Genomic DNA, 13,050 nt, shown 5'->3' with positions numbered 1-13,050 from the left:
AGAAAGGTGGGGAGGCTGGCCTTTCTCCTGCAGCCCTGAGAGAGTAAAGTACGGCCTCCCATCACAGTCCTAGCCCATGGCGGGGCCTGTGTCAGTTTCTGAGACGGGAAAAGAGAGAGGGCAAGCCAGGCGTGAGGACCACACAGGGCAGCATCCAGTAAAGGAACTAAGGGCCTGGGCAGGGAAGGTGTGAGACCGAGAGAGCAAGCTAGAGGTGTTGGACCAGCAGAGGCTTCGGCCCTGCAGGATGGGCGGGTCAGCTGGGTACCTCTCTGAGCCAGGACTTTCGAGAACAAGGTGGGAAAACGCCTTTCCTGCCCCCAGACTACTGGATCCTTCCTCTTGAGCCTATACAGGGTTTTCAGGAGTCTGGCCACATTTCAGCCCAGACTGCATTTGCAGACCACTGCCCGCCTCCTCAGAGCCAATCCGGAGGCCTGGCGCTGACCCCAGCTGTCCCTGGCCTGCCTGCGGCTGTTGGGCTCCTTCCCCTACACGGATGGACAACCTGCCCTGGCCGCCTCGGCCCCTCATTGTCTGCTAACCACTGTGTAGAAGTTTGGGGCTTCCTTTGACCTTTCCGTTGTGCCTGGTTATGCGGCGGCCACCGGGCTGACACGCCGGGCCCTGGCGTCGTTCCCGGGGCAACAGCGCGGGCCCTGCCCGTGGCCCTGAGCCCTCAGCACTTTCATTCTCTTTCTTTCTTTCTTTCCTCCTCGTTCCTCTCTCTCCCTCTCTCTCTCTCTCTTTCTTTCTCTCTTTCTCTTTCTCCTTCTCACTCTCTTTTTTTTTCTTCACTCTTTTTAGCATGGTTTTCCTAAAAAGTTTTTTAATCAATCAAATTTGAGGCAGAAAATAGGTTTTGTCACGCCTGGTCCCGGGGTGCTTTGGCTCTCACTCAGGCTCCTGACAGCTCCTCAATGCAGGACGGAGGCCAAACAGAATATTTCTCCGGGAAAGTGCCCGTTTCCATGACACTGCCCCTTGTTGTCTGTGCTGCCCCCTCCTCAAGCTGCCCGCTGACACGGCCTCAGCCCTGTGAAAGGGCCCGGCCTGGAGACGGACGGGGTGTGTGCGGGTGCCGGAGGGGGCAGGAGACAGCATGGGGGGGCGGGGTAGATGGGCCGCGACAGCTGCCCCGAGCCTCCCCTCTGTGGCCTGCGAGGGCTGGGGAGCAGGTAGGGGCGGCAGGGCTGAGGAGCCTGGCCTGGTGCTGCGTAATCAGCTGAGCCTCATAAATATGGAGCCGGGGAGCCCAGGGTGAGATGCTCGGAAGCCACATCCCGGATGGTCGGTGGCTCCAGCCAGAGGGGACTGCAGGCGGATGAGGCCTCTTCGGGTCCTGGTACGCTGGTCACAGCAGCTTCTTCACCCTTCCCTCTCCCGCTCCCCTCCTCTCCAGCCTTTCCCTCCACCCCCGACCCCGGCCCAGGGCAGCCCCCTCCCTACCACCTTTGGCGCCCTTCCTGCCCTCCCTCAACTCCAGCACCTCGTGTGCCTCTGGTCCCCTCCAGCTCCCAGGCCCACGGTCCCCCGCTCGGAGCTCCCTGCAGGCCCTCCTCGTCCTCCCTCTCTACCCCGCTTTCCCTCTCCTCCTTCCCACCTCGCCCTTTCACCCTCTCCCCTCTCGTCTACTCTTCTTGCTCTCTTTTATAATTAATGATTAGTTTTCATTGGTTTGCTTAGGCAGCCTGACAGCAAATGAACAGAAGCCAGCCCAGGGCTGCCAGGCTCGGGTGAGAGACCACTGCACTTCCGAACCGGCACCCGCCCGGGGAAGGCAGGGGCAAGGCTGACCTGTAGACTCTGCCTCAGGCCCCGGCTCTCAGGGGGTGGGTGGGTCAGGCCACACCTGGGCTGGCACAGTGGCCAATGGGAAGAAGGCAGGAGGATCTTCACACACAATCCGGGCTCTGGTCTGTCAACTTTCTCTGTGTGCTTTTGTTCTTATTCTCCTCCTCATATCCCCCTCCATGTTCTCATTTATGTAAGACATTGTCCACATCTTCCGAGATTAGGGTCAGGTAAAAGGAGAGCAGGGGCCCTGTCTTTAGACTGGGACAGGGCTTAATTCCGATCCCTCCCTGTGGACCTATGGGGTTAGCAGCTTGACACATCTGGGCCAAGATCTTGCTTTGTCACATGGACAGGAGGGAGCAGGTAGCCAAACAGACCTGGTTCTGTTTCTGATTTACCATGTACTTCTGCATAGAACTCAACCTCTTGGTCCTCAGTTTTTTGGTCAGAGTACTTAGGTTGAAGAACATTGGATGAGTGCAGGATGGGTGGATGGGTGGACAGCTGGCGGAGAGTGGCCAGGATCCCTGAGCACGTTACTTCTGTTTCTTAGCCTGGAAGCGTTGCACTTAACTTCAGCCTTCCTAAGTGTTGGGGCTCCTGGTCTCCTCTGTGTTTCCCCCCCGGCCTTGCAGAATCCTTCCTTAACTGCAGCAGCTTTCTGATTCTCTGCCAGGCCCTGGGTGTGCCCAGTCACTCACTCACACAGGCCAGAACCAAACAGCAGGAACAGTGAGAGGCAGAGAGTGACAGGGGAAGATGCCCGGGCAGAACGGAGAGAGAAAGTTGAACTTCTCAGGTCCCCACGGGGGTTCCAGAATCCACCCAGTGTCCCAGATCCCACCCAGAGACAGCCTCCCTGCTCCCGTCTGCCAGGCCGCCTGCCCCAGGGCCAGGTGAGGGGCAGGACCCCAGTTCACGTCTCTGGTCCCCGCACGGTAAGCATCTCCGCCCTCCGCATCCCTCCTCCACCCCCAGCCAACTCCTGGAAAGTTTCCTCCCCGATTGTTCTGTGTGATCAGATCTGCAAGTTGCTCTCTAAGCTTCTTGTCACATTTTGACTTAATGAAGTGCAACTGCTGAGGGATTTGGGTTCAGCGCTCCGGTCTCCCGTGCTCCCTTGTTGTCAGAAAACAGGGGTGGTTGGGGACGGCAACACCGCGCTGCGAGTCGTTATCATTCTGGTCAGTCTGTTTAACACAAAATTAAACAAAGAACTAATTAGTGCCTCATGAATTAATAAACGCACAGTTGCTGGGGAGGATGGGAGGGGAGAAAAAGGTGGTGGAAGGGAGATACTGGAGTTGTGGAGTTGGGGGGCTTTGGAGGTTCAAGGGAGGCTGGCCGGGGTGCCTTGAGAGATCTCAGGCGGGCGGGTGTGGGATGGACCGGACAGCGATGACGCCCCGCTGGGCCGCTGGGCGGGCTGGCTGGGCTGTGAGCTCTGACAGCCAAGCCTGCCCAGCGCCTCTCAGCGGAGGCCCAGGGTCTCTCTCCCTTGCCCCGTGGCCCAGCCCTGCTTGGCCTCCACTTCCCCCAGCTCTCCTCTCCGACTGTTTGTTTTGTCCACTCTTCCCACCTCGGCCCCCTCTTCCATCTCAGCAGGGCCCCCCTTTCCTCTCTGCTGCCCCCTCTCTCTGCCCGCCCAGCTCTCTGCAGAATCTTAGCTTCCTACCATCTGGGTCAGATGGGCATCAGAGGCCCATGGGGTAACCCCCCCCAACTGCTCGATGCCCACCAGAGCCCGGTGTCCAGCAGGGTGGGCTCTGCCTCAGTGGGCACCCTCCGCCCAGGCAGCCCAGCAAAGGCAGCGAAAGCTGGCAGAGGACCCAGCCCTCCTTAGGAGGATGCGTCAAGTACAATTAGCATTATCTGTCTAAATATGTCCTGGGAACGGGAGGGCGGGCAGCGGGACTGGGTGGCATTCCCGGAGCCCTGTACAAGGTCACCTCACCTCTCGCAATCCCCCCAATCTGATTTGGGGATTACACAGCCTAAGGAAACTGGTGTTATTCCTCTTGCATCATTGATAAGCCACAAAGGAGGGAGTAGGGAGAAAAAAACCCTAATAAGCAGAAAACCCTTCCCGATATGGGTGGAGTTCTGAAGGCCCACGGGGTGGGAGCGGGGCGGGCTCGGGCAAGGGCAGGTGGGCCCAGGTCAGCAGGCAGAGGGCTCCTTGGGTTTTCTGTCCACACGAGGCGTCTGTCCCGTTTGAACCTGGCTCCCCAGACTCACGTGCTGGGCAGGAGGGCCTGGGCCTGGCAAGCTGGGCTGAGTCACGTGTTGGCTAAAGACCCCCTACCTTGCTGGGCCATTTTCCCTCTCCCTACATGGGCCCCCAGCATGGCTTGTGACTCATCAGTAGGACCCCAGGGTGGAAGGTGCTGTCTGCAGCCTATTCCTGGGAGTTGAGGCTTCCTGGTGCCCTGGCCCCTGGTCCACCCTTGCCCCTCAGTCACCCATGTACTGTAGATTTTCAGGGGCCAAGGGAAGAGAGTGAGGGATGGGTGCTGCTGTATTCCTGTCATTGTCCCCAGGCCCTGCTGCTCAGCCACTGCAGCTCCAGGAGAGCACCCCGACCCGCACACCCGCATCTCTGCCTCCACGGAGGTGTGTGCAGTATGCTCTGACTTTTCTCTCTTTGGTTAGGACCATATTTCCACTGTGATCAACCCCTGCTGCTTTCTGAATTTTTTCAAATTTTGGTCGGCACGTCCTTTCAGATGGGCCAAAATCAGTGCCTGCTCCGCGCGTCTGAATTTTTGACACCCTTGGCCACCCTGGAGCATCAGCCCCTTGGCCTGGGGGTGGCAGGGAGCCCTTGGGCACACACTGGGGAGTTGTACGCATCCTGCCTTGAAAGGCTAAGAGGCTCTTCTCTGTCCCTCCCTAGGATGAAGTGACGCCCCCGCTGTGAGAGAGGAGCCTCTAGGACCCGCTACAAGGTAAGGCCTGAGCCCTTCCCCCCAGTGGTGACCACGCGCCTGCTACACGTGTCACCCTGGGCTGGGCCCAGTCGTGCTGAGCCCCCAGGGTGGGTCTGGAAGATGGAGACAGGGAATTGGAACCACACTGCCCATTTGAACCTGGCAGGAAAAGATGACCCCGGTAGAAGGGTCTCAGATGCGTTCTTAGGCTGGAAATGGGCTGGGGACCCATGGATCGCTGACTCTGGGCGTGGAATGCGTTCCAGGCAGCGTGAGGCAAAGGGGCATCTGTGGTGCCAGGGCTCAGCCGCCCGGCAGTACCGTGCCCAGCCCTCCGCAGTGCTGTCTACCCGCTGTGGCTGCTGCCAGCTCTCCCTGGAAGCTCTGCCTGTAGCTCGTGCTTGGGGAACCGCGTGGACTTGAAAGCCCTAGAAGTCCTCTCTCCTGGGAAGCTGCTGGCCCCGTGGCCTCCTCCTTCTTCCGTGGGAGGCTGGCAGGGAGGAGGACCTGGGCCCTGAGCCCAGATCAGGCTGCTACCCTTCCCTTCCCCAGGCACTGGGCTCCCCTGGCCTGGCCGGGCCTTCACAGGCTGTCTCAGTTCTCGGGTGGCTCGAGGAACCTCGGGGCCACCAGGCCTCGGCCCCAGGCAGCGCCGTGTCAGAGGTGACCGGTGGAACGCCAGTGTTATGTAAATAGCGGGGCCTGCCCGGCGGGCGAGCTGGCTGGCTGCAGCCATCCATCATCCGTGCTCGGCGGGGCGGGGGACAGACACGGCACCGTGCGCCTGGCTCCAAACCTGTTTGTTTTCCCTTTGTCTCACGCATTTCGGGGGCCCGGCTGTGACCGGCTCTGGGTTTTGTCCTGCTGGCCCCCTCCCCCGGGAGGACGGGGGAAGGGAGGAGATTCGCGAGGCTCCCACCGCGGCATCCCTTTCGGACTTCAAAGGCTCCCCCAGCATTGTCTGTGCCGGCGGGCAGTGGCCCTGAAAACGTGATCAGAGGCGGCCGGTGTAGGGCAGGCCCGGCCCGCGCCCTGCGCTCTCACTGGGGCCCGTGGATTCCTCCCTTTGCCGCCAGCACCACCCTGGTTACAGCTCTGCCCCCCGGGCCTCTCTCCTCGCCCTTCTCTCCCCTGGCATCCCTTCTGGCCAGCCCGACCCTGCCGCTGCCCCACTCCCGTCCTCTCTTAGCCAGAGCCTAACACCTCTCTCCTGGCATCAAGACTCCTAGCATGTTGAGAGCTTCAACTCTCCGCCCCTTCATAGCATCCCTGAGACTCTGAAGCACAGTGGAGGGCTTAGGATGCTGGGAGCTGGGACGGACCGGTTCCTGGACATCTGTTTCCCATCCAGCCCTTGTTCTCTTTCCCTTCTTTTTCTCCACCCTCTGCTGCTAATGAGAACCTGATTTCCTCCTAAGCCCTCTGCCCAGCCCTTCCTTCCACTTGGCAAGGTTCAGATTGGCTACTTCTGTCCTGAAAGTCAGCCCCAGGTGCTTCCATTCTCTGGAGCAAGGCTTGGCAAAGTATGACCAGAGGGCCAAATTTGGCCCACTGCCTGTTTTTGTAAATAAAGTTTTATTGGAACACAGCCACACCCACTCATCTGCATATCAATTATGGCTGGTTTCACTCTATGATGGCAGAGCTGAGTAGCTACAACAGAGCACGTTTGGCCTGAAAAGCCTAGAATATTTATCTGGCCCTTTATAGGAAAAGTTTATTGTCTCTCCCTCTGGGGTTTCTGGCTCCTGCCCTCTGCTCTTTTTTTTCTCCCCCCAGTGGTAAAATATACACACCATGAAATTTACCATTGTAACCATTTTTAAGTGTGCAGTTCCCTAGCATTAAGTACCTTCACAGTGCTGTGCAGCCATCATCCTGCTCCGTGCTCGTGTCTTGCTCTGAGGGGCCCGGGGAAGTTGTCAGGGAGCCCTGTCCCTGAGGTTGCGGAGCTGCTTGCAGTCCTGGTCCCTTTGGGGCTGCCCTTTCTCTCTCTACTCTTTGTAGGACCTCATCTCCTGCTCAGTCCCACCTACCTAGAAGTCCCGGCTTGTCCTTTCCTTGACAGCCACTGTTTCCTCAGATCTCTTGCTCCCGGCATCCAGGAGCCTTGTGTCTCCATCCTGTAGCCTTTAGCAAGTTCTCAGATCCACAGTTTCCTCTTCTGCAAGGTGAGCAGAACATCTACTTTGCAGGGTTATTGGGACAAGCGAGTGAGTGAATGGGGCCGAAGGTGTCTAGCCCGGGGCCTGACAGGTAGGCAGCGCCTGCGTTCCCACCTTCCTTCATTCCTTTTCACCTGCCAGAGCCTGGGTCTCCGCCATGCATGTAGGAGCCAGCAGTCATCTCTAGGCAGGTTCCATGCAGTCCCCCACCCCTGCCCCGGGACCACTGAGTCCCTCACCTTGGAGAAGCTGAGACTCCTCGCTTGAGCGAGGGTCGTGGAAGAAAATGCCGCACGGGTGGTGGACTGGGAGTCACTGGAGTTCTCAGGTCGGTCCCGGGTCCTCCATGTCTGCTGCAGGGCCCTGGGAAGTCGCATAACCTCTTGAGCACCAGTTTCTCTATCTGTAAAACGGAGCCCTGACGACCACGCTCTCTGCTTTGCAGGCTTGTTGCAAGTACGAACTAGGATGCATAGGGGAAAGCTGTGGGGTCTGCTGAGAGCAAAGCAAGCCAAGGGAAGAGTCCGGGTCTGAACTTGGGCCCATTCTGGGGCAGTCGGGACCCACTCTGCAGTTCTGTGGAGAAGGCCCTGGACGTTACACGGTGGGCACACGCTCAGTACAGGGGCAGGGACCAAGGCTGCACGTTACTAGCGCTGTGAGCTAATCTGGGAGCCAGGCTCCGAGCCCTAGAGGAAAGGCTGGCAGGGAGGGGGAAGGGGGGACCGGGAAGGAAACTGAAGCTGTGCAGCAGTCAGAGGTCTGAGACGAGCTGGGAGCCGGGTCCCCGCACAGCTCACGAGTTGCCCTTTCCTGCTGCTTCTGCCGCCGTCTCTCTTACTGGCCTCTTTTCGCGGGCTCCCGGCCTTTTGTAGATCTGTTTTCCCCTCCAAGCCTTCTCTCTGCATCCCATTAGTTTCTCGTCCTCTTCACCTTCCCACCGCCCGTGCTGCCACCCCCAACTCCATGGCGCTCTTTCTTTCTCCCTCTCTCTCCTTTTCATCTACTCCGAAGGCTTTACTTTACTTCCTTGTCACCCTAATTGATTGCATTAACCTTTCAGCGTATTGGATTTCCTCGGCATCGTGCAGAGAGCCCTGCGCAATATGCTTATAATCTGAGCCATAATGGACAGTTTGCCGTCAACAAGCCCCTTCTCCCATCTCTGCCATCGCTCCCGTTGACATCTCTCTTGCCCAGGCCACCATGGCCACTTCCCCTGCCAGCAGGGGTGGGGCAGTGGAGCAGGGCTGGGAGGAAGCAGGCAGAGCTTGGACCCACCAGTGGATTTCCCTGCCTCTCCCCTCCTGCCTCTGCCCCTGGCCCTGCCTCTGCTTTTGCAAGCCCCCCAGGTCCTTGCCTTGTGAGTCTCTCTGCTCCTGGGACTCTCCGCCCAATGAGTGGCTGATGGAGCCAGCTTGGATGTGGCGAATAAGAGAGTCCCCTTGTTCCACCAAATGGTCCTCAGAGGAAACCTCGCTTGCCCGGGAGGCTTTGGGGAAAGGTGATGGTGACCAGTTCAGGAGATGAAGAGTCGCTACGAGGAAGAGTCTGAGATCTCTGGGCTTGCCTGGCCCCCGAGCTAACCAGAGGCCTCTCTGGATCTTCTGGAAGCTGGGCCCACTCCTGGAAAGGTGTGGGAGTGCAGAGGAGACAGAAAGAAAGGGATCTGCCGAAGGCAAGGGAAGAGAGACAGAGACCCTGCTGGGGCTGGCCTGGGTGCTCAGGGCAGCAGCGGCCCCTCCCACTGGGCGAGGAAGCAGACTCGTGGCCGCATTTGGGCCCTGTCTCCTACGCTGGTCCCAGGATTGTGTGATTGGGATCCTTGGTGGGCGATGTCTCGGTCTCTGTTTCTCATCTGATGCTTGTCAGTAGCTTTGAGCAGACCCCCCTGGCTTTATCCAAGGAAGAGAGACGTGATCCCGGCAACAGGGCTGTAAGCCAGAGAGAAACCTCTACAGGGCAGGAGGGCTTGGCCTGACAGGCGACTGGCACGGGAGAGGCGGGAGGAAATGAGAGCTGGCTTCTCAGGTTGGTAAGAATGGGCTCCCTCTGGTGAGTTCCCAGATGGGCACCTGCTCGTCCAGCATCAGGCAGAGGAGCCAGCCCATGCCAGCTGCCTGGTCCTGGGATCTCAGTGAGTCCTGGCCCCGGAGGTCCTGGCCAGGGCTGCCAGCCCTCAGACCCGCAGCCCAGTCAGCTGAGTCTTCATTCGTAACGGGATGGACATCAGGTTGAATACATTAGTGTCAGTCAGGCCAGAGGAGTGGGATGGAAGCTCCCCTCAGCCCTGGTGGTACTTCTCCTCTCCCGTCCTGCTCTCTCTGTCCGCCCTCTGCCCATCGTCTCCTCCTTCTGACCAACCCCCCCTCCTCCCATCGCTCCATCACTCCGAAGAGCAGGCTTTGGCAAGAGGGGGCCAGACCTAGGTTCCTCCCATCCTCTCGCAGTGATTTTGGGGGTGGGCAGAGGGCGCAGCAGGGAGAAACCAAGCAGCGAATTAAAGTTTGGTGATTGTCAGTGTCAGGAGAAGCTAAATAACCCTGTAACTAGTATGAAGGTGAATTCACGGTCTGCTGCACATGGAAAATATGAGTGCTCTGAGACGGGGAGAGTGAGCACAGAGCCGGCCTGCCACGGTGGGCAGCCTCATCTCCAGGGACGCGGGCGGGGAGGCAGGAGGAGGGCCATGCACTCTCCCATCCCTGCCAGCGAGCCAGTCGCCCAGGAGCCCCGACCAAGTACTGGGGGCGGGCAGCTCAGCTGCTTGACAACCTGCTGGCCTGGCCCCAGGGCCCCAGGTAGACATTTGTAAGCCCCAGCAGTATGAGTTCATGGATACCAGCCCAGGCCCCAGGATGCCAGCCCATCCCCCGCGATCCATGTGAGTGACTACTCGTGAATCCTTCCTGAGCGTTGCTCTGTGCCAGGCTCTGTGCTCCGTATGCCCTTATGACAGCTCAATGCAGTAAGTGCTGTTATCATTCCCCCTTTTTATCCCCAGAGACATAATTCACACACCAAGTGTACAGTTCAGTGGTGTTTAGTATATTCCCAAGGTTGTGCCACCATCACCACTATCTAATTGTAGACTATCTCCATCACCCCAGAAGGAAAGCCCGTACTCATTAGCAGTCACTCTCCATTCTCCCCTACCCTCAGCCCTCGGCAATCACTAATTATTATTGACTTTGATGCTGAGAAAATGGAGGCTCAGAGAGGGTCAGTGACTTGATTGAGGTTGCACAGCTGGTGAGAGATAGAGCTAGGGTTTGAACCCAGGTAGTGGGACTCCAGTGCCCGTGCTCCGTGAGGGACTGCCCGATGTCCTGGCTGCCTACCCCCCACCACGTGCCCTACCAGATGTTTCTAACAGCGTGGGCTCAGGCGTGTATCAGCACCATCCAAACACGTAGGCCCAGGTGGCAACACGCATCTCTCTCCCCAGGTATACTTGGGATTCCACATAGAAAAAGTCACACGCCTCAGAAGGACAGCCAACCTCCCCTCTTCCCCAGCCAAGCTCCTGGAAGGGGGGGGCTGCCACACGAACTCGCAGCAGCAGGGGAGCCCAAGTGGCCAAGGAGACCTAGGTGGTTTGGAGGTTTAAGATGAAAAATCCCCATTATCTCCTATAGCTGATCATTGTAACTGAAGTAAAATGCCAACATAACATTCCAGGAAAGGTCCCTGCCCAGGTTGGGGCCACAGGCTGGGCCGCGTCCCTGGGGGCAATGCAACGAGCTCAGTTCCCCGCATCACACTTTCTCTGTTTTTTCTTCTCTCTCTTTCCTTCTGTCTTCTTCTCACTCCCTCTGCTTCTGTCCTGTTTCTTCTTGCCTTTTTTCCTCCTGCCTGCCTCTTTCTTCTTCACATGTCCACTTTCCCACCCCAAAACTTTAAACAAAACAAAACAAAACAACTTTTTGTGACCACACTCTTGCACTTGCAAAATTTGGGAATTAATGTGAAACTGTTACTGCCTCTGATAAGAGATAAATACAAGGATGAGAGACAAAGGGAAAGGTAGAGAATGAGTCTGTTGGATTTGGTTTGGGGTTTTTTCCTCCTTCTTCTCTCTCCCTCCAAAGCGGAGGATCCGGCCGGGCCAGTTTGGATATTTATTAAGAAAAAGCCAAAGATAATTAACTTTTTTGTTTTTGTTTTGTTTGCGGGTGCCTCCCCTGCTGGCACTCCTGACTGCCTGGCAAATTAAACCTGCTCCCTGCTCCCTGGGTGCTGGGCTGCTGGCAGCTTGGCTGCCAGCAGCTCAGCTCCTGGCTGCCCTGAAACTGCCGGGCCCAGCAGCTGCCCACCCAGCCACCCACCTTGGGTTTCAGATCTAGGGTCCCTTTATGCTACCACCGGTGCCACCTCCCCAGGCTCTTCTGACTCCTAGAGCAGACTTTAGAGTGGGGTAAGTGGCCTGTGGGTGTGGGGGCGGGGGAGAGGAGGGGCTACCGTTGGGGTTATGGCCAGCACTTCCCTAAAAGGAGATGGGGGCGAAAGAGTGAGCTCTCCCGCGGGGCAAGGGTATTCCTTCTGGCCAGTTCAGCCGGTCAGCTTCCCAGAAGAGGGTAAGAACAAGGAATGAGCTGGAAGTACAGGGAAAGGCCAAATTTGGGCCATGTCCATCCCCAGCTCTTCTCTCAGGAGGCTGGTACACAGCCAGGACCCATGGCTCCTGGGAATGCTCTGGAGAAGGCTCAGGGCCACGGAACCCTCCTATGATGTCTGGCCACCCTCAACATCGGGTTCCATCCTACTCCCCACCTCTGACCCAGCCCAGGCCATCTGGGGGCCCGGCTGGGTGGTCAGAGAGCCAGCAACTGAGTAAGAAGCCGGCTGCCTCTGGTCTGCTGCCCTGAGGCCAAGCTGTGACCTGGGTCCGAGCCATGTCCACGGGCCAAGAAGGTAGCAGTTATAGACCTCACTCTCCGTGGGGGACAAAGTTGAGGGCATCTCAGGAGCCAGGACAGCCAGTGAGGACGCGAGTCCTCTCTAAGGGCCAGCCCAGCTCCAGCTGCTTGGGGTTGGAGGTGTGCTTTGCCCCTCTGTTAAATTAATATACCTCAGCCCCTCCCCTGACCGGGCCATCCCCTCTGCCCCCGTGGCTTGGTCCTCAACCTGGCAAGTAGGCAGCGGTGTGCTGTCCCTCCAGGTGGGGAACCTGCTTTGGAGCTGGGCACAGAGAGTAGGGCATTTTCCGAGGATTTTGCTGGCCCCCCCTTTTTTTTCTCTGAAATATAAGGATGTGCAATTTTTTTGGTTTCAATTTAGCATTGGAGAATTTTATAATTTAGTAATTAAAATCTCTGATAGGCTTTAGAAATTGCGGCTAATTGAATTTAATGGGAAGATGATTTTCAATTTTATTTGATTACCGGGACCCCTGGCATCGGTATTTATGGGAAAAAAATGGGAAATGTGCTGTGTGGGCTAAGATGGCATAATTGAATTAGGGATAATCGGATTTCTCCGTCATGAATTTCACTATAATTTTCCTATAATTTTCCATTAGATATCTAGTTTACAAATATTCACAAAGAAATGAAGCTCTTTCGGAATGGAGATTGCTGGCTAACAGGATTACGGGACTGAGCGTGCGGCCGTGCCAGCCCCTAGACCGCCATAATGCGATCCCTGTATCTGCCTTACACTTAGCTCGAGCCTGGCCTCAGCCCCTCGCTCCGCCACCCACTTTGCTGTGCCTCTCTGCTCTTTGTTTCCTCTTCATCCCCATTGATCCCCTGCCCCGATACCCACCCATCCGGGGCCCATGACCTCTCGTGCCCTACGGGCAGGCTATCTATCCCATCCCCGTGCCATGGCATCTGGGCTCTGCCCTCCATCCCCACCATCCTTCCCATCCACACTTTGCTCACTCAAGGCTCCCCCTGACCCCTCCCGCCGCCCGCCTGGGGAGTGCACTCACACGCAGGCACACAGACTCCCCGCAGGTGCGAACATGCTTGCTCACACGTACCCGCAGTCGTCTGGCCAAGGCTCCTGTGTCCTGGCCCAGTCGCCTCAGAGGGAACCAGTTTATTGGGATCCTGGGGTGGGGTGCAGGAACAAAAGGAGCTTTGTTCAAGTTTATGTGAAAGTTACAAATTCAAAATGAGAGCAGATAAAGCATGAGATACCTGGTGTGTAAA

The 13,050-nt window shown here is 57.5% G+C and overlaps 1 protein-coding gene across 2 annotated transcripts in view; it reads left to right on the top strand.

Annotated features, from left to right (window-relative positions):
- Positions 1-13,050, top strand: part of CASZ1 (castor zinc finger 1) — a 150,216-nt gene that overhangs the window by 77,590 nt on the left and 59,576 nt on the right. For both annotated transcript variants that reach the window (XM_082611877.1, XM_082611876.1), the window contains exon 3: positions 4,694-4,745. The gene's annotated coding sequence lies outside the window, so the exon portion shown is untranslated. The remainder of the gene's footprint in view (positions 1-4,693; positions 4,746-13,050) is intronic.

Source organism: Mesoplodon mirus, assembly GCF_964341445.2.
Source record: "Mesoplodon mirus genome assembly, chromosome: 3".
In the NCBI taxonomy this organism is placed as follows: Eukaryota; Metazoa; Chordata; class Mammalia; order Artiodactyla; family Ziphiidae; genus Mesoplodon; species Mesoplodon mirus.
This window is presented reverse-complemented; position numbering and strand designations above follow the sequence as displayed.